We start from the raw sequence: 27,825 nt of genomic DNA, 5'->3' as shown, positions 1-27,825 counted from the left end.
AGTCTTTCTGTGTCTGAGTTACCTCACTCAAAATAATGTTTTCTAGCTCAATCCATTTTCTTGCAAAATTCAAGCTCTCATTATTTTTTTCTTCTGTGTATACTCCATTGTGTAAATGTACCACATTTTTCTTATCCATTCTTCAGTTGAGGGCATTTAGGTTGTTTCCACATTCTGACTATGACAAACAATGCTGCTACAAACATAGTTGAGCACATGTCCTTGTGGCACAATTGAGCATCCTTTGGATATATACCCAAAAGGGGTACTACTAGGTCTTGAAGAAGGTTGTTTCCTAATTTTCTGAGAAATCACCACAGTGACATCCAAAAGGACTATACCAGCTTGCATTCTCACCAGCAATGCAGAAGTGTTCCCTTTCCCCCCACAACCTCTCCTGCGTAAGTTGTCATCAGTGTTTTTGATCTTGGCCAATCTCACAGGTAGAAGATGGAATCTCAGTGTTGTTTTGATTTGCATTTCTCTGATGACTAAGTATGTTGAACATTTCCTTAAGTGTCTTTCAGCCATTTTAGATTCCTCTGTTGAGAGTTCTCTGTTTAGATCTGTACTCCATTTTCTAACTGGATTGTGTGTTCTTTTGATGACCAATTTCTTGAGGTTTTTTTTTTTTTTATATTTTGGAGATTAGATCTCTGTCTTATGTAGGGTTAGTGAAGATCTTTTCCCATTCTGTAGGCTGACGTTTTATCTTGTTGACCATGTCCTTTGCTTTATAGTTTCAAGAGTTTCTATTTATTAATTGTTTCTCTCAGTGTCTGTGCTGCTGGGTTATATTTAGTTCAAAGACCTCAACATAAAGCCAGTCACACTGAACCTAATAGAAGAGAAAGTGCAAAGTACAATTGAATGCATTGACACAGGAGATCACTTGTCATTTTTGCAGCTCATGTTTAGGCAGTCATTTTGGTGAGAATTTTTGTTATATAAATACAGTCTCATAACAAACTTACTGATTCTCTGACTCTTATTATTTTTTCACCCCACTGTTGCATTGTTCTATGATCCTTAATTGTGGGAGTGTAGTAACATGAGGGCCGGCTTTTCTGTAATATGTGAGCCAGCTTGTTGGGGTTTCTGTTATGCCCAGTATGCCTTAGCTGGCAATCACCAAAGAAAATCACATAGAGATCTCCATAAGACTATAAACTGATTGGCCTGTTAGCTCAGGCTTCTTATTAGCTCTTGCAATGTATATTAACCCATTATTCTTATCTATGTTAGCCATATGGCTCGGTCCCTTTCTCAGCCAGGTAGATTACATCTTGCTTCTTCCGTGGTCTGGGCAGGACTGGAGGGAATGGGCTTTCTTCTTCCCAGAATACTCCTGTTCTCCTTGCCCTGCCTCTACTTCCTATCTGGTTGACCCACCTATACTTTCTGCCTTGCCAATCAGCATTTATTTAAAATATGATTGACAGAATACAGACAATTCTCCCACACCACTTCCCCCTCTTTTTTAAACAAAAAACAAAGGGAAATATCCATAGTCCATTTTTTTTGGGAATATAGGCATAGTTTTTCAGGCTACTTCCTGCCGGTTGGGGGTGCTGATAATCTTATGGAGACCTAAAGAAAATTTAGAGTTATGATCAAGTCTCGACTGGAGTATCCTGTAAGGCTTGGTCATTTCAGGCAGCATCTTGTATCTTTTCTGGATGTAGAGCTAAGACATCTGAACCATCTGTTTCTATCAAAGATTTCTCAGGTAGTCTTCCTTGATCGAACCTGATTTTTCTTAACTCAGAATGAATCCATAGCCACTCATTTCCTCTCGAAACAAAAGCAAAATCTCTTCTCCAAAGTAACATAGGTTCAATTTTGAAGTCAAGGCATTTTCAAAATACCTATCTTGGATTAGTTCAACAGCATTTATAAGCAAATATCTTTTAGCAGCTGTTGCTCCTTCCTTGGCATTCAAACTATTCAAATAGAGCATAATAGCATACAGTATCAAAATTCTCTGTGTATTTTCCATCTTTATGTGGCTTTACTTTAACCCCTATTTCTTTTATTTTTACTTTTACTTTTTGAGATAGGTTCTCTGTATATCTTTGTCCTGGAATAACTCTGTAGACCAGGCTGTCCTTGAACTCAAAGATATCTGTCTGTCTCTGCCTCTCCAGTGCTGGGATTAAAGGTGTGTGCTACCATACCTTGAAGTCACAGAGGTCAATCTACCTCTGCCTCCCAAGTGTTGGGATTAAAGTTCTTTCTTTTTTAAGAACTTTAACTTTTTTTCTTTTAAGCCTGCACATATTTTTAACACAATGTAAACCATTTAGAGGTTTTCTTTGACTTTGAATCTTTCTTTTACTGCATATCTCTCTTTTTCTGACTACACGAGTCTTTAATTTGTTAAACAGTATGGAGAGGATTAAAGCTGTGGTTTTGATGGCTAGATCCAGCCAAGCCATGTTTATCACCACAACTCTATGGTGTTTCAAGGTCGCTGCCAGCAAGCAAGCTGCAGCATTCTGCTCACAGACCACACTCAAATCCTCCATAGTCAGACTGCCTGCCTGAAAGAGTCAGAGTTTGCCCTGGCAGGACAGCCCAGAAAGTCAGCATTTTAAAACAGCACAGCTTTTTTCCTGCTATGACTGAAAACTGAAAAGCATATGGTCAGCTTTTTATCAACACCATTTAAGTGTTTCATGGCAGGACCTCTTAAAGAGCTGCAGGTTTTTGCAGTTTAAGCTGAGTCAGGAAGCCTCTCTTAAATGAGAGCACTTGGTTGCCTCTAGCAAGCAGAGCAGACCTGAGAAATTGCTGCTCACAAGAAAACATGCTTTACTCTGTTCTTTCCCAAGCTTTCTCGGCCTTTCTGTGGATGCAGTTATCCACGTGGGTGCCATTCTGTAACATTATGTTGGGCGCCATTAACAGAGTGTTTTGGAGAGTTATCAATTGGGACTGGCCTTCACAACTCTATATTTTGATTTTTTTGTAGTTTTCTGTAATGGTCTCCTTTTGTGTTAAAGTACACAGGGAAAGACGAGAGAACCAAATACTATACAAAGAACTACATGCAACTAAGGAATGCTGAGGGGGAAAGGAATAGCCTTCCCCAGAAAAAAGCATACCAATTTGTTAGACAGTACCAAATGCCCAGCCCTGAAAACATCTATACAATTAACAATGTACAGAAAAAGAACATTTTATTTAGAAATACACAAACATACATGCACATAAACACATTCACACGTGCATGCTGCTAACAGCAATTAATGAAAAGAACAAGCTATGAACTTGATAGAGAGCAAGAAGCAGTATGTGGGAGGATTTGGAGAGAGAAAGGGGAAGGATTAGATAAGTAATTACATTAGAATCTTAAAAAGAAAATAGATAATTATTAACAAAACAGATGAAGCAAATTCAGTGTATAGGACTTTAGTTTACAACTAGTTGACTGCTACACAGTGATCAGCTTTAACTTTGATTAAGTTCTGATCCTGAAAGACAAAAGAATTGATATTTAGAAAAACAAATAAAACTGTGTCAAAACTAGTCATTTGTTCCTGGAGTTGAATTGGAGCCTGATCCTCTTCTTGTCTCTTAGTCTGCTATCACCGTCCTTTGGCTGAGACAAGTAGCTCTGCTCCCTGTTAAATATATAGGTATTCACACCTCACTGAGACACTCCTATTAATCTCTGACTATTTCTTTCCATTGAATGGCTCACCCCAAATGAACCCTGGTCAGGAATATTCTACCACTGGAATTCAAATGGCGCTGAAGTTTTAAGTTCTCTTCATGGTTGAACCCTTGGGATAATTTACAAGTGAAACTTTTCTGATCTGTTTTTCTTTTGGTCTTATCTTTATCCAAGTCAAAATTTTCCTTCCAGATACAGCTTTCTCAAGCATTCTTTTCAAGTGTTCCTGAAGAGAAGCCTAGAGAGGCTATTGCATGAATCTGTAAAGTTGAAGCCTGGATTGCTTTGGAGACCCCAAAATGTTAGCGAGGCCAGAGTCACAGGATTTGTGCTAAGAAGAGCTGCTAACAGAGAGTAGAACCAGCCCAAGAGAAAGAATTGTGTTTCAGTGAGAAGGCACTGAAGATCTGAAAAGCATTTTGGTATCAGAATTGTAGACCAGTATTTCCTCACTATACTCCCTTCCCTATGTTTTGGAATAATAATATATATCCTGTGTCATTATATATTGGAAGTATCTGATTGGTTTTCTGATTTTGATTTTATAAGGTATTACAGTTAAAGATAGTGCATGAATTACAGAAGAGACTTTGAACTTGGACTTTTAAACATTGTTGAGACTTTGATAGACTGTGGGTACTTTTGAATTTGGACTAAATGCCATTTGCATTATGATATTTTTGCAATCTTATGGAGTCAAGGAGTGTAATGTGCTAGTCTGAATGTAATTAGCTCCCATAAGTCAATTAGGAGTGGTACTATTAGGAAGTGTGGCTTTGTTTGAGTGGGTATGGCATTGTTGCAGAAGTGTGTCACTGTGGGAGCAGGCTTTGGGATTTCCTATGCTGAGGATACTGAGTCCACTTCTTGTTGCCTTCTGATCAAGATGTAGCGTGCACCATGTCTGCCTGTATGCTGTCATGCTCCCCACCATGATGACAATGGAATAAATCCCTGAAACTGAAAGCTGCCATGTCAATTAAACTCCTCCATAAGAGTTGCCATGATAGTGGTGTCATTTCACAGCAATAGAAGCCCTAACTAAGACACCAACTGATCCCCTGGTTTCAGCTCCCTCTTCTACGCCCCAGTCAACCCATAACATCTGTTCTTTTTTTTCCATCTCAGGGAGATCCATATATCTTCCCTAGTCCCTTCCTGTAAACCTAACCTTTTTGGGTTCTACTGATTGTAGCTTTGTAATCATTTACTTAAAAGCTAATATTTGCATGTAAGTAAACACACCATATGTATCTTTCTGGGTTTGGGTTATCTCACTCAGGATGATTATTTTACTGGCTATATCCTCTTGCCTGCAAATAGCTTGATGTCATTTTTTAAGAGCTAAGTATTACTCCATTGGAATACTGCAGCACATTTTCTTTTTTCCCATTCTTTGGACATCTAGGTTGTTTTTAATTTGGGGCTATTATTAAAAGAGTAGCAGACAACATGTTTGAGCAAGTGTCCTTTTGTTAGGGTGATATATTCTTTGAATTTATGTCCAAGAATGGTATAGCTGTATCTTGACGTAGATCAATTCCAACCTTCTGAGGAACCACCATGCTAATTTCTATACTGGCTGCAGATGTTTGCACCTCCCCTAGCAAGGCAGGAGTGTTCTTATTATTCAGCATCCTCTCTAGCATGAGCTTTCACTTGTGTTATTGATCTTGGCCATTTTGACAGGTGTAAGATGGAATCTCAAAGTAGTTTTGATTTACATTCCCTTGATGACTGAAAATGTTGAATGTTTCTTCAAGTGTTTCTCTGCCACTTCTCTTCTCTTCAAGAGCTTCTGCTATTGAGAATTCTCTGTTTAGACCTATACCCTACTTTTAATTGGATTGTTTGCTTTTTTGATATCTAGTTTACTTAATTCTTTATATATTTTTGATATTTGTCCTCTATCAGATCTGGTGTTGGTAGAAAATCTTTTTTCCATTCTATATTGATGCAGCTTTGTCCAAACGATGTTGGTCTTTGCTTTAAAGAAGATTTTCAGTTTCATGAGGTCCCATTTATTAATTGTTGATCTTAGTGTCTGTGCTAAAGATACTCTGTTTGGAAAGTTTTCTCTTGTGTCAATGAATTCAAAGCTTTTTCCCACCCTCTGTTCTAACAGGTTCAGTGTATCTGGTTTTACTTCAAGGCTTTTTTTATCTATTTAGAGTTGAGTTTTCTACAGGCTTATAAGTATGGATCTATTTTCATTCTACTATTTGCAAACATCTATTTTGGCCACAACCATTTGTTGAAGATTCTTTTTTCCAGTGTATGTTTCTGGCTTCTTTATTTAAAAATTGTTTTCACACATGTGGATTTATGTCAGGCCCTATAATTTGATTCCATTCATCTATGTGTTTGGGTTTATGTCAATACCATGCTTTTTTAAAACTATAGTTTTGCGGTAGAGTTTGAGATCAAGAATAGTGGGGCCTCCTATAGTTCTTTGATTGTTCAGGACTGTTTTAGGAATCCTGTGTTTTTTGTATTTCCATATGAATCTGAGTGTCATTTCAAGATCTGCAAAGAGTTCAGATACACAGAGGGTTTTAAAAGGAGGATTATCATTGCTGTTATAATATTGACTATAATTATGAACAGGAAGTAAATGATAGAGGCTTATGAGTAGCTCAGTGGGTAAAGGCACCTACTGTCAAGCTTGTACACCTTAATTCAAAATCTGAAACCTACATGGAGGAAGTAAAAGACTGACCATTTAATTTTCCTCTGACCTCCACATGTACATTGTGATACACACACGCACACACACACACACACACACACACACACACACACACACACTCACACACACACAATTTTTTCTAAAAAGTAAAATTACCTAAAAGTTATTGTTGTGAAATGAAAATGTGAGGCTAGTAGGATCAGGTCCACTGGAAAGGAGAATTTGAAAAGGGAAGAACTGGTTTCCAGGGTAAGCATGTGGTACAAGGTAATTCTAGTGTGAAAACCTAGGTACTCAGTAAGGAACAAGAATATGATACCTTTATCTCTCATTGATAAAACAGCAAATCAAATTGCATGAAATAAATTAGGACTTGAAACTGTGAAACCAACAAGAAAAAATAAAAGAGAAGACTACCAACAGTGTTTGAAACAGTGTTAGTTTTTTGGGTTTGGGTTTTTTTTTGTTTGTTTGTTTTTTGATTTGGTTTGGTTTTTATGACTTCAAATGTTCAAGCAACAGAGCTAAAAGGAAACATAAGAGTTCATTGAAGGAAAAGGCTTTTGTACCATAAAGAAAATAGGCAAAAGCATAAAAAGACAATACATAGAATAAAAACAAAACTCAATAACATTGCTTATGAACACTGATCAAAACAGCACAGGAATCTAATGTGTAAAGGGAGGGAGCATACACACTGGGTATAATCTTGTTTCATAGCATCCAGACAATTGGACAACAACTGTGTGAAAAACAATGGCAATTATCATGATCATCAGGGAAATGTAATTCAAAGCCCAGTTAAGCATCACCCCATACCCGATTGAATGGCTGATGTCAAAGTGTTAATGATTTTTCAAAGGAGGCCTGAAACTCACGACTTAGTCAAAAATGGACATTTTTATTGTCATGTAAAGAGCAGTGTGCCTTTCCTTCAATACATTGAAAATGGAATTACGTTGTGATTTAGTAACTTCACTTTTCTGTGTGTGTGAGAGAGAGTTATGTGTTTGTGTGTCTGAGTATGTGTGTGTTTGTGTGTGTATGATTGTGCGTGTGTGTATATAAGCATATGTGTGAGTGAGTGTATGTATATGTGTGTATGTGAGTGTATGTGTGTGCATGAGTGTGTGTATGTGTGTTTGTCTGTGTATGTGTGTATGAATGTGTGTTTGTATGTGTGTGTTTTTGTGTATGTAGATGAGTATTTATATGAGTTTTAGAGTATGTGTGTACATGTGTGTGAGTATATGTGTGTATGTGTTTATGTGTGTTTGTCTGTGTATGTGTGTATGAATGTGTGTTTGTATATGTGCAAATGTGTGTCTTTGTATGTGTATGAATGTGTGTGAGTATGTGTGTGTGTGTGAGTATGTGTATGCATGTGAGTGTGTGTTGTAAGAGCTACGGGCTGCATTCCTGCTGCCCTGCTCCCAGCCGCCTGGCTAGCTTATACCCTGAAATAACAACACACAAACTGTATTCATTTAAACACTGCCTGGCCCATTTCTATTAATGTGTGTAGCACCGAGGTGTGCTTACCGGGAAGATTCTAGCCTACGTCCATCCTGGGTCAGAGCTTCATTGTGTCTGCCCCAGAGAGGAGAGCTATTGAGTGTGAGCTCACTTCCTCTTCCTCCCAGCATTCTGTTCTGTTTACTCCACCTACCTAATTTTCTGTCCTATCAGGGCCAAGGCAATTTCTTTATTTAATCAATGACCTTCCTCCATCAAGTGTGTATATATATGTGTCTGTGAGTGAGTGTGTGTATGTGTGAGGGAGGGAGTGTGTGTGTAATAAAATCTGTCTCAAGGATTTCATAGCAACATTTTTATGATAGTCAAGATATAGAAACAAATCCACATCAATTAATTAATAAAAAATCTATATTTTATGCACACATATATTTGTATAATATGCATATTTACATATACATACATAAGTACGAAGACATAAAAGGACATTTTTCAGTTTAGTGGGAAGGGGACTTTGCGACAAGTAAAAGCATAGATTAAACTGAAAACACTGTGCTAAGAGAAATCAAAATACACAAGAAGAGAAGCACTGCCAAACAAGCAAAGTCAATGAAAGAAAGCAGAGTGGTAGCTATCAAAGAAAAAATGCAGAAGGGAAATAGAGCGATGTTTATCAAATAGCTCAGTCTGTACTTATGCAAACTGATAGCCTCTGGAAAAGAAAGGCAAGGTGTGCTAGATACAGTTCCAAGATGACATGCACTTTGGATTTGGCACAAGAGCAAATCATAAGAGTTCTCATTGAAAAATGTTTACATGTCCTGTTTTGAAGTATCAACCTTATCATCCAGATAACTGCAATAAGTACTAAGTGCTTAATGTGAAGGGAGAAAAAAGGAGGTGAAGGGAGAGAGGAGGAATGAGGAATGGAGGGACTGGAAATTATGTGAGATGAACAATGTCCACATTGGTTTGGTTGTGTTGATAAGGTTGAAATGCATGCATACATCAAGGCATTATCAACCTCTTCACTTTCAATCATTTCCTGTGTGAGCATTTGCAGGGGATGACAACATTCACATGTTCTGTCTCTTTGCTGAAGGGAAAGTATCAGTCCTTGAATAAAAAACAGAGAAGCCTTACTTTAACAGTAATTTGTGATACTCACGTACATACGAACATTTTCATGACCAGAGCTTTGAGTTGACAGTGGAAATAAACTTAACCCACACACTTATTGATGGAGGCACAGAGAGAGTTTATTACCTGGGTGGCATAAAATACAGAGACAGTATCTGTACACAGCATTTTGGCATGGGGAGCAATGAAAAGAGGCCTTGTTTTTGTGGAAAGATGACATTTCTCACTGACCCTGAAATGTATATAGCAGGAAATCTAGATATAATTTAATATATAGACTGCCATATGTTTATATGATAACATTGAATAATATGCTTCAGGCTTTCTAAGTCTCAGCTTCTCCTATTAGGAAGTGCCACCCCCCAAGGCCTGTGTTCTCATGCTGAACATGGGAGAGAGCTTTGTTATCTGTCAATGAGCAGGTGACAGCTTCCTAATCACTCTTCACAGACAATGCTGAGACATGAAACCAGCCTGGGAAAAATCTGATTTCAGTCAAGAAGGAAGCAGTTGTGTGCTGTCAATTGAGCCTTCCTATCACCTGCACAGAAATTCAGGACCTGTGATTACAACATCCTCAGCAATCAGCAGGCTGTAGATCACCTGCCTATAAGCAGGAGAAAATACATAAACTACACAGCTGTGAAGTCTGAAAATGCCTTCTTAAATGTAATGCCACAGTGTATTACAGCAGCATTACTGTGTAGATGTAACAAGAGTTTACGGCCTTGTTGCCCACAGACTTTCATCAATAACATGGCTATCTTCAGCCAGCTTTCAGGATAGAGTGGAGACCATGCCATGTATGACATAGCCTTCACAATTGTATCCCCCACCCAAAGAAGAGCACACCAATTTTCAATCAAATGGCAGATGGTCAGTCTTGGAAACATGGATACAAATAATATGACGTGGACTCAACAGATTATATTTAGGAAAACATATCCATGTAATAACAACTGATGAAACAGAGGTCATGAACTTGACAGAGAAGAAAGAGAGGATAATGGAAGAAGGAAAGGGAAGGGAAATTGTTGTAATTAAAATACAATATCAAACAAGAAGAGTAAACAAAAATATTAAAACTGTGTTCAAATATTTGACTATTTATGTCACTGGTTTTCCTTGATGTGAGGACAAGCTAGCAAGGAACATTTCGGTAGCATCTTGAGAGCCAGCATTTGGGGTCCAAGCATTCTCTTGTAGCAGACAGGTAACTCATGCTCTGGCTGCAGGCACTCTTTCCTGAAGACATTATTAATTTGCATTTTTGCAGCAAAATGGGATGGCTTTGAAGTTTTAGTGGTTTACCTTGCAAGCCAGATCTGGGGCTGAGGAAACCTTGTGTTGTCACATTTTCTATGGTCACACCCCCATTGGGTGAGACACCCTGATTATCTCTTTTCAGTATTCTAAACATAGAACCTGGCTCACTTCTTTCTAAATTCAGTGCAAGACATCATACGTCCTATACTAATACATGTATGCATGTTTAAGCAGACTTTTTAAATTATTTTGAGATATTTAAGTAATCTGTCCTTGAGCAAAGATCATTAAACAACTTAAACCCTGAATTATCTGGTGTCTGGAAATTTTCAGTCTTCGCCTTGTGGAGAGCTGATGATAGTTTGTGCTTGATGAAGAGGTACAGCAAAAATCTTCCTGCAGGAGAGGGGATGAGTAGTACATCTCTGCTGTATATTTTTACATAAAGGGCAAAAATAATTTTCATAAATCATCTTTCTCACACATAGGTACATGTTCTTATATATACATGCACATGGTAAATATGGCCTGTTTATGCTTGCATCTCATTCTTATTGTTAGGATGCTGATAATTGGCCATTTGTGCTTTTTTCTGCTGTGTTTAAAGCATTTCTTAAACTTAATAATGGACCATGGTTTCCACGGAAATGAGAACTGGTTTCTTTCTAGTTTTTTTTTTTTTTTGGAGGAACATTAATAGACTTAGGGTCTTGCTGGGATCACAGCTTTCATCTAGCAGGTGCTTTCTTGTTTTCTCAGCTGAGTGACAACTAAGTGCTCATTTACTCATTAATTATAAAAAGCATTTCCTAAGTAATTAACTCACATCAGTAAACGCTACACATCAAAAAGTGGACTGAATGCATTATGTGAACAAATATATTCACATGAATCCCTAAATATACTTGCATAAATACATATATATAGAAGAATCAATACATTTATTGTATATAACATATTGTATGTGTGTGACAATAAATACAACATTATATTGTATACAATAAACACTATATTGTATGAGTAATGCACATATATCTAAGATAATCACCTCAACTGGCAATTTAAAGAGTTTGTAAAGTATGATGTAAATAGTAGATACAGTATGATCACAACTAATTTGACACAGATACTAGACAGTATGAGGCTGGTCCTATGAAGTCAGTCATGATAAAAATGCAGCAGAGACAGCCTCTAACTAATTACCATGGAAGTCAGACATCTGGAGACATTCAGGAACCATATCAGTATCAGACGATAGTGTTCCATGACGGGAATGTGTTGTGGGAGCTGCGGGTTGCATTCCACCACCCAGCTCCTGCCACCGGCTAGCTTTATCCGAAATAACAACACACAAATTATATTCTTTTAAACACTGTTTGGCCCATTATATCTAGCCTCTTCTTGGCTAACTCTTGCATCTGAACTAGCCCGTTTCTAATAATGTGTGTAGCACCCAAAGGTGCGCTTACCGGGAAGATTCTAGCCTACGTCCATCCTGGGTCGGAGCTTCATCGCGTCTGCCCGGGAGAGGGGAGCATGATGTCTGAGCTCACTTCCTCTTCCTACCAGCATTCTGTTCTGTTTACTCCACCCACCTATGTTCTAACCCATAAAATGGGCCAAGGCAGTTTCTTTGCTAGCCAATGACCTTCCTCCATCAGGAATGTGAGAGAAAGAACCACTGATTGGTACTGTGGAAGGTGGGCATCTGAAATATCCATCCCATATGTCAGCATTACAGTAAGAAGCTATGGATGATTGGTATACACTATCTCATTGACCACCTTAGAATGTGTGTCACAATAACATTATCACATAATATAAAAGTGTACATGTGTCAGGGGCCTATGATTTTAAATCTCCCAGGATAATTATCTGTATATTCAGATATTGTAAGAAGTGTAAGAAAGAATAGGCATTTGGGCAATTATGGAAGGGCTGGCCATGCTCTGAATCTGTAGGCATTTTCACCCGAGTCAAAACTAAACCTGGAACAATTTTAGGATTTTTTTGAAGTGCATGGATTTTGTGTGTAGGAAAAATGAAGCTAATGTTTATGTACTCTCTGCCCAAATCATTATTGTTACACTACAAGGAATGATCAGTATGATCATGATAGATAATGAAAACATATACTTCACAGTTTGCTTCCATAATCTCATCCATGAATTGAACTTTTTGTGAGATTCCTAGTGTCTTCCAACAGCTATCAAAACTCCCTCTGTGGGCAGGACAGTTATCCCCACAGCGTTAGTCATAAATAACACCTTATTTCATAGCAGACATGCTCCAAGGTCTATCACATTCACCTAGCATAGACAAGTAAAGTTATCAGCTAAAACAAATGCACTCTAGTCATAAAAGGAATTTGAAAATTTCTATTATACAACAAAATTCCAGATGCTGCACAAAATACAGACCAGTAGCTGAGAGCTTGACATACTCAGATGGGTACATATCAGATATGTGGGGCAGTAGAACTCAACTAATTGAAGGAAATATGATTTTAACTCCTTCAGTGAAATGTCATAAAATGATTGAAATGGATAGAGAGATTCAGACTACAGGACTACATTCAAAGACTGCTGAGTACCACTGTAGTAAGAACAGTGGAGTCTTGACAAATGCCAGCGACTAGTAAGTAACCCGAAGCAGATAATGCTTAGACAGATAATGCTGTGCTGATTGATTTGTGCATGCCAGCCATGCTCATTCCTACAACTCTCTCATGAAAGTCACGTGTAGAAGTAGCTTGGTGTCTGTGTGTTTATGAGACATTTTACAGGTATAATTGCATGTACCTTGTCTTAAAGTCAAAGGCATTCTAAAGAAAAACACAAAACCCATCCCAAAACAAAAACATAAATCTGTCAGAATGTTTCATACATTTAAAATTAAAGCAAGGAAATATAGGTTGATGTGGGATTCCCCTCTGTATGCTGTGAATACCATTGGTTAATAAAGAAACTGGCTTGGCCTGATAAGATGGAGTATAGCTATGAAGGGAAAACTAAATTGAATGCTGGGAGAAAAAAGGTAGAGTCAGGAGAAGCCATGAAGTAACTGCCAGAGACAGACGCTAGAACTTTGCCAGTAAGACACAGCCACATGACAATACACTAACTAATAGAGATGGATTAAAATTAGATGTAAGAGTTATCCAATAAGAAGCTAGAGCTAATGGGTCAAGCAGTGATTAAATTAATACAGTTTCTATGTGATTATTTCGAGTCTGAGCTACCAGGTGTCCGGGAAACAAACAAGTGGCCTCCTCCTACAATAGGTCATCATTAATTAACCCAAATACATCTGGATTTTAGTCCTGCTTCTACAGTTTCTTTACCAACAAATATGCAAAAACTGCTGCCCAACTATCAAAGAAACATCTGAAAGGCTGGTTTTCTTGATATAATATAATAAGCCCATTTTAAAAATTTTAACTAAGGGATTAGAGCCTTACAACACGCATGATCATCAAAATGGAAAAATGGAAAAACAACTGTATTTTTCTAAGTTACTTCTTAGTTCAAACTGTAATTGCAATGAACTTTCCAATATCTAGTCAGAAAATTTCAGGTAAGAAATACATTTTCAATCGAAAGATGAAAATCAAAATTCCCTTTTGCTGAGGTTATATAAAATAGCTCACATTGGTAAGGTGATTGCTTCTTTCAATCAAGATTTATAGTATCTACATAAATTTCTTACCCCACTCACAAAATGAACCATTATCTTTTGTGAAAATGACCTATACAATCTTAAAATCACGTACATTCCAGCCATCAATGTTGACAACTTTCAAACTTTAAAATATGTTATTTTCTATTTTAATGGGTAAAAGTGTCTGTTTCTACTAAAATAAAAACTTTGGTTGAATTATTAGAATTTTAGAGTATTACAGTATTAGAGTGTGGAAATGTTAAGGCAAGGTATCTCATACAGCGAGATGCAAATCTCACCAGGCTTTGCTCTTACTGGAATGTGGTTACCGATTCAGTTTTCATATAGAAGTGATCTCTCTTTTGAGAGAATTTTGAATAAATGAAAAACTTAGGTTCAAGAAAGTAGTAATAAAATATTGGTAACATAAAACCAGCTAATATACACAGAGAGTTACAAAATATAAATGGAGAAACGAATCCCATGTTAATTGCAATGGGGCACTAAAGCAGGCTTTGGCTTTGGTTTATAGTTTATCTGTTAAATAATTGGTCTTCACATGATTTCTTTTAGCTGATGCAGTGGGTAGTTTTACATCAAGAATATCATGCTTTTTGGGAAGACTTGAGTAAAGCATTTATGCTTTAGTTTCTCAAGTTCTGGCTATCTATCATTACCATTGTCGTTGGCCCAAGGATTATCTTCAAGTTTCCTCTGTGTGTAAAACAACAGCATTTCAAAAATAAATGCTTTTGAGGGGTGAATTTATGGCTTCATGAAAAAAGTAAAATGAGAAGTCCACTGGTAACGTCAAAATATACATTTTCAGTACTTAGTTGTGTTTCTACATATGTGTTCCCTGATTGGTACTTAGAGGTATTTCAATTTGCAGATTAGACATGGAAGAGGTTCTCAAAATTCAAGATTTGATGGCCTTTCTTTCCATGTTTTAACATCAGAGTGAAAAACATGCTTAATGCATCCATAAATACATAATGCTTTATGCATTAGGATGACTGTAATAAAGATGAATTCCATTTGGTAGAGACTGAATGGAAATACTTATATTCACCCACTTAAGACATCAACCTCTCATGTAACCTCTCCTATTTACTATAGTAACTTGATATACAGCATAAAGACAACCTTGGTTACTCAGCAACTATCTAGAAAAAGTACCATATTCTAAATAGATCTTCCATCTGAACTACAATAACAAAGTTTAAATGTTTATATACTAATACAAGGTAAAATATTAACATTATATTTCTATCCCAATAACCATTGCATAACACATTAATAACAAAATTATTTTTGAAATCTTAAAGTACATGAAATATGCAGAATTTTTTAATGAAAATGTTTTCTGTGGAAAGCTTAGGAAAATGGTTGTTTGCAAAATAAACCCAAGCTATTATTACAAAGAGAAAGAAATAGAAATAAAAATTCAAAATTACTTACTATGTGACTTAAGTGTAGTTTATATGATAATAATATTCAGTAACAAATATTAAATAGTCTATATAACCTTGAACATGGGAGGTAAAGTTATGGGATCAAGTGTACATGCTCATCATTTTCCTAGGGAGCAAAAGAAGTCTGGGCTATGTGAGAAACTGTCTGAAGAAATAATCAATTCAATGAATTAAAATAATACACCTAAACAAGAAATAGAGAAAAGATACTGAATAAATATTTTGTTAAATTAGGTCAATAAAAGTAATTTAATGACATCAAACTGAAGGACTATATATACTTTATACTCATTGATCTATATTGTCTTATCATACAGCTCTCACTATGCAGCAAAGAATCTCATGACATATCAGATGGAAACAGGGTGGGTGTTTATTAAGCAGTGCTGAGTGCATATTTATGGAGTCAAGAGCCTTAGCAACTACTCAGCAACCCACTGGCTTCTGGAGTTACATTCTTCGAAGGATAGCATGCAAGTTAAGATTATGTGACGTTTAAAGACTAAGTCAAGAAAAAAGTTCTGAATACATGTTTTCTTATCACAGAATTTCCACTTACAAATAAACTTGCAGTGTTTTATGATATTCATTGTGTATGTTGACAGATGAGAAAGAGCTGCTGAGAAGATCCACACTAAATGAGTTTGTACTGGGGAGAAATTCTTATTATCTCACTAGTCATTTAAATATTCTTGACTGAGATGATAATGGTGGTGGTGATGATGTTCTTTGTGATGACAATATTTCCGAAAATGGATTATGTCTCTTCTTCAGGTAACACTGATATGGTCGAGTCCATTATGTTAGATCTCTTGACTCTCAGTCAGAAAGATATGAAGCAGATCTAGGAAAATGAGTTTATTCCTGTCTTTTTACCTTGTTTCAACTTAATTGTTTTTAGTTTTGTTTTTATGTTTTTCATACATTTTTCTCTCTCCAAAGAACAAGCACTAGTTAATTATACTAGTCATAATTAACATATCTATATGCATGTGCCACGAATTCTAGTTGAATTGTTCTAAGTTCATAGCAAAATCAAGTATATATCTTTATTATATAATTTACAGTTTTTCTTTTATTGCTGTGGCCATTTTTTGACGGACCATGTTGATTTATTTAAATTTCATAGACACACATTGTATTAGGATATTTCTTTGTGTTATATATTTGCTGCCTTCAAATGTTAAAGCCTGTTTTGCATTTATATTCTTACGATTTTATAGTTTTCTTTGTATCTCATTTGTATTTTAGTAATTTGAAGTTTTGTCCATGTATTGTTTTTGTTTTGTGTAAAACTTATATATGAGCATCTGTTTCCTGGATGATATTGTACATAAGTTCTCTCCCTCCCTCTCTCCCTCCCTCCCTCCCTCCCTCCCTCCCTCCCTCCCTCCCTCCCTCCCTCCTCTCTCTCTCTCTCTCTCTCTCTCTCTCTCTCTCTCTCTCTCTCTCTGTGTTTCACCTTCCTTCCCATCCCCGTCTCTCTCCCCTTTCCTTCGCCCCTCTCTCTTCCTCTCTCTGTATTTTACCCTCCATCTCATCTTTTTTCTCTCTCTCTCCTTCTCTCTATCTTTCACCTTCCTTCCCATCCCTGTCTCTCTCCTTCTCTTCCCTTCCCCCCTCTCTCTCCCTCTCTCTCTCTAATGTTACTTTACATGAACCCTCTGACTTCCTCTCACTGTCACCCATGAGTCCTTTCCTTAGGTCCTGGCTTGCAACAGGTGAAACCAGTTCATCCACAGTCCTAGGGGGCCTGATTTGAGGAAATGGGGCTGCTTTTCTTATGACAATGTTTAAATGTCTCCTCAGCAGTCATCATTGGCTTCAAAAATTGATTCTTACTGACACTGGGCTCTTAATTCTTCCTTATGAGGAACAGTGAAGGAGGGAACTATCACTTTTAATAATAACATTTTAGGTGGATGACTCCTAAATCGTTTCTGTATTGTAATTTAAATCTCAAGGAGGTAAAGAATAAAATTAAAATTGAACATGTTCAAAGGAAATTCTGGAAGTAAGACAAAGGAGGTAGGAAAAAAAATTGCCTGAGGTTAGTTCAACAGCTGAAAAGGAGTTTAGACTATCTTATATACTAACAAATAGACACATAAATAAATTCATTATATTATACAGCTCAAGAGGTTCGGAGAAGTAGTTTTAATTTTTAAAGTAAACTCATGTCTCCAACATGTCCCCTCTCTCATGACAAGAGGCTAAGATATCTTAGAAAGAAAAGTATATATTTGGCTTAAGGCTTCAAAATGTTCGAGTCCATGATGGTGGTGGAGCAAAGGCATGGTGACAGCAACAGCTGACACACCTCCCCCAACAAAGCCACATCTACTAATCTTTCCCAATATGTTTCCGCAACTGGAGACCAAACATACAAGTACACGAGCCTATCCAAGTCATTTTCATTCAAATCAACACACATGTCTAATGGTTTAATAGTTAACAAACACTAAGGCATGTATGAAATATATCCAGCTAAATAAAAGTTAAGTTTTATTTGCCCTGATACCTAAAGATTTCATTTTTTTGTACTTTAGGTGAGTTTCTAGCACATTAACTAAGCTGTGAAGTATCAATGTCATTGGTGTCAATGATGTAAAAGAGACAGTAGCAAACTGTAAGCGTCAGGTACTAATAAAATTGATTTTAAAATTTGATTTATAAATCCTAGGGATTTAACAGATAAGCTGGGTAATCAGGTACTGATAATAAAATCTTAATATAAATGATGTTTTACCACTTTCCAGTTGTAGACATTCTGAATTTATCTCTAATAAAGTGGGTTACCTCCCAGAGTTTCCTTTATACATTGAAATGAATCACTTTTCCTACTGAGATAAAAAAGTCTCTGCGTGTTCTGATTTAGGTGATCTTCACTTAGCTGATTCTTACCTACAAAATGATTGAAGTAATTTAAAGGCCATATTGATATTTTAACAACCTAATGACCCCAATTTAAAATTCATTTTGCCGAAGTATATGTACTTAATTAAGGAAATTGCAAGAAGATGTCTCAACAAGTGGTTTGAATTTGACAAATTGAGAAGAATTTATTACAAAGATAATGCAGTATATTAGATCTATTTTCTGTTTGGTTATATTTGACTTTTTAATCTTATTTTATCAATTCTTTGAGACTTTCATATATGTCTACAAAGTATTTTGATTTACCTCCAGATGTCCCCTAACATCCCTTAGATGGATACCTTAAGCCTTGCAGCTTTTTCCTAATTTCATGTCCTCTATTTTGTTGTTGTTTTTAAATAACTTACTGGGTCCAGTTTTCTCTGCTCATTGTTGCTTGAGTGTATGGCAATGGGGCCATCCATTGAAGCATTGGGGATCTATCAAGGGAGACCCCTTTCAACAAAACAAACAAACAACAAAATCCTGGCACTCCCTTTCTTTGTGGACAATAAATTTTCAAAGCTCCTTAGCTAAGGGGGGTTGGGGATGAGTCACACTTTCATGCTGAAATGCTGACTGCCTTGATGTTGAGTACTTAAGTAGGGAACCAGAACTGTTGTGATTTCAGGAGCTGGGTAATTCTGTAATGTCATAAGATTATTAATGGTATAGGAGGCTTCTTGTTTGTTCCTGGCTGCTCAGCCCTGAAATAATCACACAGAAACCATATTATTTGCATATTTCTGGCTAACTCTTATATCTTAAATTAATCCATTTTTCTTTAATCTGTGTATTGCTATGAGGCTATGGTTTACTGGGTAAAGTTCCCACGTCTGTTTCTGGTGGGGCTACATGGCTTCTCTCCTGACTCTGCCTTATTTCTTCTCCAAGCATTCAGTATAGTTTTCCCCACCTAGTTCTACTCTGCCCTATCAACAGGCCGAGACAGTTTCTTTCATCGTTAACCAATAAAAGCAACACATAGACAGAAAGACTTCCTACACCATTTCCCCTTTTCTGTTTAAATAAAAAAAAGATTTTAACTTTAACACAGAAAAATAACAGCCAGAAATTGGGAAGAATTGACCTTGCACTCAGCTCAAAGGATATTTTCATGCTAATGTGTAGTGTAGCTTTTTATTTTCCCTTGTATTATCTTCCTACCCTTTGCCAAAGATATTGGGTCAAATAATCATTTAACTGAACTGCATACAAAACTTGTCTCATGCAAGGGACAGAGAAATCATCCAAAGGTACTTTCTTAGTCAGTGTTCTCTTGCTCTGAAGAGATACAATAACCATAGTGTTTGATGTGGGAGAGTCATATATCAATCTGTTGATTTCATTGGTTAAGCAATAAAGAAACTGCTAGGCCCATTTGATAGAGTAAACAGAACGGAAGGCTGGGAAAAAGAAGCTGAGTCAGAGAGTCGCCATGGTTCTCCCACTCCAGGCAGATGCAGGTTAAGATCATTCCTGGTAAGCCAGCTCGTGGGCTACAGCAGATTATTAGAAATGGGCTAATCCAGGTGCGAGAGCTAGCCTAGAAGAGGCTAGATAGAAATGGGACAAACGGTGTTTAAAAGAATACAGTTACAGTTTCCGTGTAATTATTTCGGGGCATAAGCTAGCCGAGCAGGTGGCTGGGGTACTGGGAACGCAGCCCCGCCGCTCTTATTTCAACACTTCTCCCAGAATTGTCTTGTTCTCCTTGCCCCACCTCTACTTCCAGCCTGGTTACTGGCCAATTAGTATTTTATTAAACAAGTACAAGAAACAAATCTTTACAGGGTACAACCATTGTCCCACAGCACCATAGCAACTCTTGTAAAGGAAAGCATTTAAGTAGAGTTTGCGTGCAGTTTCAGAGGTTTAGTCCTTTATCATCATGACAGAAAGCATGGGCACATACAGGCAGACATGGTACTGGAGAAGGAGCTGTGAGTGTTATATATTTGGATCTGCATGCAGCAGGAATAGAGAGGCTCTGGGACTGGCCTGAGCCTTTGAAACCCAAGAGCCAACCCGCAGAGACACACTTCCTCTCACAAGGCCACAACCTCTAATCTATTTCAAGCAGCACCACTACCTAATGACCAAGCATTCAAATATATGAATCTATGGAGGCTATTCCTGTTATACCACCACAGACACTAACAACTTTGGTTTTATAAGGCAAATAGTAGAAGGCAGATGAGTTATAATTTTCTTAGCTCACATTAAATATACAAATTAGACACTCATTGGAAATGATACAGGTAAAGGTTCATACTATCATCTGTCTCTTCTGGAATTCCATCTTGGTTACTGTTGGGAACAGATACCTGGAAAGAAGCTGTATCTGCAGAGAATTATTGATTAAAACCACAGAACTGTGGAGAGGTAGACATGCTGCAGGTCCAGAAGCTAATTGCCTTGTCTCAGACTCTTTCGGACATTCCTTGCCAACCTCAGTCTCAGAACTAACATCTTGTGACTAATAGATAAAAACCCTTTCTGAAATCTGTCAGAGTAGCAGCCCACTAGCTTCCACCAACCCCAAAGCCAATGATGTCCCGAGATAACACTGTAGGCCTATGGAAAGCTTACTGCATTTTTCTGCATCTGCCTCTCTGATGTTCCCATGGATGTTTTTATGTTGTCTTGATTTGTGACTTTCTTTGTTCTGTAAAAACTTCCTGATTCTGCTTTCGATATGGATCATTTGAGGTAGCCTAAATATGTGATCTTGGTTCATAGTCACCCATACATACTCCAGAATAAGTTGAGTCTTTTACTCTTTTGAGGTGAGAGCTGTTTCTGCAACATTATCAGTGTTAGACAATCTTGTTCTTATTAGATTTTGTACATTTATTCTAGGATAATCTCAGTAAATGATGTTCTTTATAAACTCACAATGTCACTATCCTTCATTTACACAATCCATGCCATCTCTCACTAACCCTAGTGATTGCATAGTACTGGAAGGTTCCTCTCACATAAGGTGCTATCTCTGTTACATACAAGCCCCTTTGTTTGACTTTTGTGAGATTAGACATAGTACTTGTAGGGTTAGTAAATCCCACTTCAGGGCTAAGCATGGAACCAATGCTCCTTCCTGACAATACTCTTTGAAAATCAAACAATTAGCCTCTGATTCTCCAGGCAACCATAATTTCCAGACAGTACATTTATTGTTTTTCTACATCCTAGCGCCACTTGTCAGAGCGTGGGCCTGCATACAACCACTCTACTGTGATGTTTAGATAAGGATAGCAAGAGCGGCCAGAGGCTGAGTCCTAGGAACCAGGGAGTATCTCACTCACATGTTTGCATTTGTGTGGTGCAGAGTGTGGCCTCACCTGTTATAGTTCTGGGGCTCCTAAAGCATCAAAAAGAATGCTGCAGACCCTCTCAGCTTCTAGTACCCTTTCTGCACAGCAAAGAAAACCATCTGCAAGTAGCTAGGATATATGGCAAAAAAGCATAGGTTTATTTGCAGTGGATCATTTGTTTTATGAGTATTTTCCCAACATGTAGCTTATTGTATAAATGAAAGAGCCATCACATGGAGACATCAAGCAGGGATAGGTTTGTGCTATTGAGACTGATGGCAAGGTTCAACCCAGCCACATTAACAGACAATGTAAGGTAATAGGACACTCTCACCAAGGAAAGCAGGGGGAGCCTTTGAATTCTAGAAGATAACTCTTGAAATTATTTATTAGTTTGGTTGGTCCCCTTAAATTATTTACTTTTAACATTTAGGAGCTTACTAGAAATAAATAAAAAGAAAACCACAAAAGTAGCATCATCATTGTTGGGAAAGCATCTGGAGAACAGGAACATATTTTAAAGGCAGTTGAAAATGGTTCAGCATGCTTACTTAGGGGACAGTAACTACTGAATATATTAGACTTCATAGATATTGGTTCTTGTGTTTTTCTGTCATTTTTCCTTTTTATATCACTTTTTATAACATATTTTCTTATATATTTCAGTCCTCTCTATTTATATTATGATATTTATATTATCTTTTGATATTTCTCACAGAAATGACTTTTATCCTCGGTTTAATATCAACCTGTCTATTTTGACCTGTTGCAAATTTGAGAAAGAAAACATTTTCAGAGACAGAGAGACTATAAATAACTGTACTAACAGATAAGATACTGAGTGATGTCCGCTTCCTTTCTTTTCCCATTGACAACAAACACACAGAGAGAGATATTTATTTTTTAATGTCTTTTAACTTGGGCGATAGATTTGTTTGAAGATCCAGTATTTACTACTTTACACAATCTTGCAAAGAGGGACTTAAGGGAAGAAGGTTTGATTTGGCTCACATCTGAGAGATTGTAGTCCACTATGGTTTGGAGATTGTATTGAGACTGTGGCCACAGAAGTATGAGGCCACCTGCTCTTGACTTGGGACTGAGGAGCAGAGAGATGAGAGGAAGTACAGCCTCAATCTAAACCTCACCCAATGTCCTCCCCTACTTACCTGTGTTTTCCAGGGAAGCTCTATCTCCCCAAGATCCACAGCCTCCCAAAATAGTATCATCCACTGAGGACGAAGTGTTCAAACATCTCAGCATATAGGGAACATTTCTCCTTCACGCTAGAGCTGGTTCTCTTTTCTAGTCACAGAGTTCTGCCTAATTTTGTGGTACTTAACATGCAGTCCTAATAATATTTCTGTCCTTTTTAAAATGTAGAAAGAAAAAAGGATCTTGCCTACTGTGGACATTGGAATAAAGCCTTAGTGATCGGGGACCTTCTAAGAAGAGGATTCAACATCTGCCATCTCTGTGTTTAAATGTCCCCATCATTTTCAGGTTCCAAAGCAAACAGAAGCATACTGTGTCCAATTTATCTAATTATCAGACTACATGCTGGCTTAGCCCATTAACAATCTGCCAGTCCATATTCCCCATAAAAGAACTTGCACGAATAGTAAATACAAAGCACAGACACCCACAATATGTTCATACATATATACATACGTGAATATTTATGTGTTATATTACTTGATTGTTTTCAATTTCAATGCTTCTTAGCTTAGCAAGCACTTTTATTTCTCTCAGATGTTCCAGGAAGTAAACAAGAACATTTAATTTGGTTTTAGTCACTAAGACTGTGTGTATAACTGACATTCATTATTTCCTCCTTTTTCATTAAAAATGTGTGTGTGTGTGTGTGTACATATATACACATCAGCTTTTTCTTAGAAGCTATGTGTAATCAGTCACTCCTTTATATTAGGAGATTACAGTTACACTGAGCTGAAGTGGTTAAAATAAAAGATCCCGAAGCAGCCCAAACGTAACCTCAAACCTCACTGTCCCATTCAGGAAACTCCTGGCCTGTTTGTATTTCTGAACCCCAGATTCTGTGTCTATAAATATGAATTTGGATGCAGCTGCTTCAGTGGGGTGCAGGCCTGACGATATAGCAAATCTCTAAAGCGTGTCTGGCTCCTCGTAAGATGCTAACGAATGCTGTTCCTGTGTTGATTTTCACAAAACTGAAAGTCACTGCACTGAAGTAAGCATACTTTTCAAAAATGCAAATGTTAGGGGCCAGAGTGAGGGCTCAGTGGTGAAGAGCCCATATGGTTCTTGCAGGGGACCTGAGCTCTTCTCCCAGAACCCATATCCCTTTGTTCACTACTCTCTGCAACTCCAGCTCCAGTGAAGCCAATGCTTCTGGCTTCCATAAGCAATTGTACTCACATGCACACATATCCACACAGACATGTACACATAATGAAAAATAAAGATAAAGAGTTAGAAGATTTATAGCAATCACATTAATGACTTTAATGTGTAAGCTTTCTTTTAAATTTACACAAAACAATTAAACTGCGATATCTTAACACATAGGGTTTGAATTAGACAAGAAGTCTGGGTATGTACTGTAGGACCAAAGCAGCTTCCACCTCAGTGCTTGGCCACTTTGAATTCTGACCTTGACTTCCTAGTTTGCAGTCTCATCATTGCAAGCTGACTTCTTGCTGCTTCTGTGGAACCACCATTCCCAGGCATTTCAAGGGCTGACTTTGAAGGACCAATAGCTTTGGTTTTTCTTTGGTCAGGAGAACAAATGACTCCCCGTAAAAACATCTGAGACTTTTAGAATCTGTCTGGCTATATTTGGATCCAATAGTCCCTAAAAGTCCAGGAGAGGTGGGAAACTACACATTCAGCTGGGAACTAAGCTCTCCAAAACATTATCAAGGCTGTGCAAGCAGGAAAGGAAGATAAATGAGATCATAAGAGTAGCTTTTAGCTCATGTCAGAGCTAATATCATGGAAATAAAATCATATTTCCAAGACTTAAATATATGTACCTTTGTCTATTTGTTACTTTAGTACTCTTCCTTTTCATGTGGTGGGACTCAGAAGTTTAATTTCACTTTTCATTAAAGAGGTTGTTGATTCTGAAATCATGATTTGTCTTAGACAGTTATGCATGTATGTTTGCTTATCTTTTACCTTGGAAAATGAAGGCAGATATCTATTTATCTATATGTCTGTCTATTTATCTATCTATCTATCTATCTATCTATCTATCTATCTATCTATCTAGATACACAGATATATAGATACAGAGATAGGTATGTAGATGATAGATAGATAGATAGATAGATAGATAGATAGATAGATAGATAGATGATGGATGATGGATGGATAGATAGATTTATAGAGACAGATATGTAGATACATAGATACATAGATAGATAGAGATACAGATATATAGATACATAGATATGAAGAACAAGAAAGGAGTGGAAAAGGGGTGAGAGTAAAGAAGAATGATAAGCAGGGAAAGGAGACTAGAAAAAGAAGGGAAGGTAGATACGGAAGAAGGGAAGGAAGAAGGGAGGGAGAGAGGAAGGGAGGGAGGGAAAAAGGGAGGGAGGGAGGGAGGGAGCTTAGGACTCTTTCCCCAATATCACTTCACTATACCCCTCCCCCTAAGCACACTGAACATTTTCTTTCTGTTTCTTGGATGCGCCACGCTCATCATCATCCCAGGGAAAGGTGCATTTACTTCTTATCTGAGAATTTACTCTCTGTTTCTCTACAACTTTATTTTCCTATGTTCACTTGGTGACATGTTTGTTTACATGAATAAAATATATGACACTGACCAGGAGAGAAAGAATGCACCCTTCGTTCATCCAGTGATTACGTGGACTGCAGCATTCAAGGAAAAGTCTCTCTGTATAAAAAATTCGTTAAAACTATTAAAATTGCTTTTCCGAGACGTATGTGCCTAAGTAATACATGACAGTCCCAGTGAGGTTTGACTTTTCTCTCTTGGAACATAGAGTCTTTCCATCCTAATGAAATAAAGTGAAATGTAATTACACACTGTAATTTCACTAATTAGAAATCTCTCAGATGGAGAGAAACACATCTCTGTGACTTTGGGTGGATGGATGGAAATGCGATTACCTAACTTTCTTACAGTAGGGTTTTTTTTTTTTTGGTTTGTTATAGCTAATCATTCTTATCACAGTTTTCTCTAATAATTGCTAAGATACTTGGGTTTTGTTTTAAATTTTTTTAACTGCTTAAATCCTTATGTTGGCTCATATTTTAACAAATGGTCTCTTATTGGACTCACATTCCCCTCTTGAATACACTAAACACATGGTTCTCAACCTATGGGTCATGGCCCCCTTGACAAACCCCTGTCTCCAGAAACATTCTTATTGCAGTTCATAAGAGAAACAAAATTATAGTTATGAAATAGCAATGAAAACATTTTATGGTTGAGGGTCACAACATCAGGAACGTTGAGCTCATTGCACTTCATACAATCACCAGCAATTATTTTAACGACATGCAGAGGAATCTGTTGGTCTCACGAACCGATCTGTGCTTATTCGACTGTTAATCAAGAAGGCTCAATTCTGAATCTTCTTTCCGACTGGGGGATGCCAACCCCATTTCACTCTGAGAATCCGTTAGTTGCCATCAATTCCCTCTGCATGAGTTTGGGCTTCACTTAGCTTCCCTCCTCCCCCGTTTGCAGTACTCTGGATCAATCCAAAGACCTTGTGCATGCCAGGCAAGTGTTCTGCCACTGTGCTCTGTCCCTCCTCGCTCCTTTGAGGTAGAATCTCACTCTGTAGCTCAGGCTGGCTACTAACTTCCTATGTGGCCTGTGAAGACTGCCCTTGGACTGTGGTTCCTCTGCCTCCCAACTGTCAGGATCACAGGTGTGAGCCAGCATGCTTGATTTAGTACGTATGACTTCAAATCTATAAGGACAGTGACATCTTCCTAAGTTTTAGGGTTACATGTATTCAAGTGGGAATGCTATTTAACTGCATTCTGTCTTTTATTCAATATATCCAAAACCATTATCACCTGTCTTTATGTGCCTTGGCTAGTGGAGTTCTTAAATAGCTACCTTTGTCATAGATATTTACTTGGTTAATCATGAGTACAATCTGGTAGTTATTATGTTTTCTTGAACTTTTGACACTTTGCTAATTAGCTGTTTTTAATTACTTCCTTTTCTAATCATTGACTATCCCCCTCTTTTCCACACTTTCTCAACTCCTACCTTTATCACTTCCTGCCCTGTTTAAATCACACTGCTTGCTTAAGGTATTCATTGTAACTTTTGACGGTGTGGTGGCTATTCTTGTTTGTCAACTTGAATACTTCTGGAATTAACTAAAGCCCAAAAGATTACATATACCTCCGAGGGATTATTTGAACCTTTCGAGGTGGGAAAGTCCATCTTCAATCTGGGACACTGCTTCTGGTGGCAGCTCTTTGCCTGCTTGCCCTCACTCTCGCTGGCAGGTGCATTCCTTCCTGGTATTGGAGCCTACTTCTTCAGGATTCCAACATACACTGAGATGTCCAGCCTCACAGACTGAACAACTACTGGATTCTTGGCCTTTCCATTAGGAGACAGACATTGTTGTAATAGTCAGACTATAATCTGTAAGCCACTCTAATAAATCCTGTGTGTGTGTGTGTTAGCAAGAGAGATGTTAGGTAGAAAGATGATAAATGATAGACAGATGTTTGATAGATAGATAGATGATAGATAAATAGATATATTCATTTTATCAATTTTATTTTTCTAAAGCAACCTAAATAATACAGGCTGAGAGGCCATGTGGAGGTAGTGGTCTCTTTCTGATCCACACAGTAACACAGGGAACATGCCTAACTATCATGTAAAGCTAATGCATACATTTTTCATGCAAAACTTTGGTTTTTATGAGTTTATAAATCAATCTGAGGTGGTGTAGAGCTTCTAGAAGCTACTTTTAAAGTGGACCTCCATGATTCTGGTGGCGTGGAGATGTGGCATAGCAAAGAACCAGAGGGTAGTACCCACAGCAGAGGCTATGGCCAGTGGAGTAGAGTGTCTTAGAACTGGAGAGATATTAGAAACACATTCCAGAGAGTATTGAAGTAAATTTTAAATGCCTATGTTATCAAATTCTATCCTGAAAATTTGCTATTCTAGGAATATCTCAGTTTGTTTTCTATAATAAACTTCAC

General features: G+C 37.5%; 1 protein-coding gene across 4 annotated transcripts in view; it reads left to right on the top strand.

The window, feature by feature from the left end:
- The window catches only part of LOC142837413 (leucine zipper protein 2), a 322,896-nt gene that overhangs the window by 92,126 nt on the left and 202,945 nt on the right, over positions 1 to 27,825 (top strand). The window contains exon 1 of one of the 4 annotated variants that reach the window (XM_075952472.1): positions 15,730 to 15,750. The exons of the other annotated variants lie outside the window; for them this stretch is intronic. The gene's annotated coding sequence lies outside the window, so the exon portion shown is untranslated. Of the gene's footprint in view, positions 1 to 15,729; positions 15,751 to 27,825 lie in introns of those variants that run through there. 4 annotated transcript variants of the gene reach the window in all.

Source organism: Microtus pennsylvanicus, chromosome 18 (assembly GCF_037038515.1).
Source record: "Microtus pennsylvanicus isolate mMicPen1 chromosome 18, mMicPen1.hap1, whole genome shotgun sequence".
NCBI lineage: Eukaryota > Metazoa > Chordata > Mammalia > Rodentia > Cricetidae > Microtus > Microtus pennsylvanicus.
The sequence above is the reverse complement of the archived record's forward strand: the minus strand, read 5'-3'. Positions and strand labels throughout refer to the sequence as shown.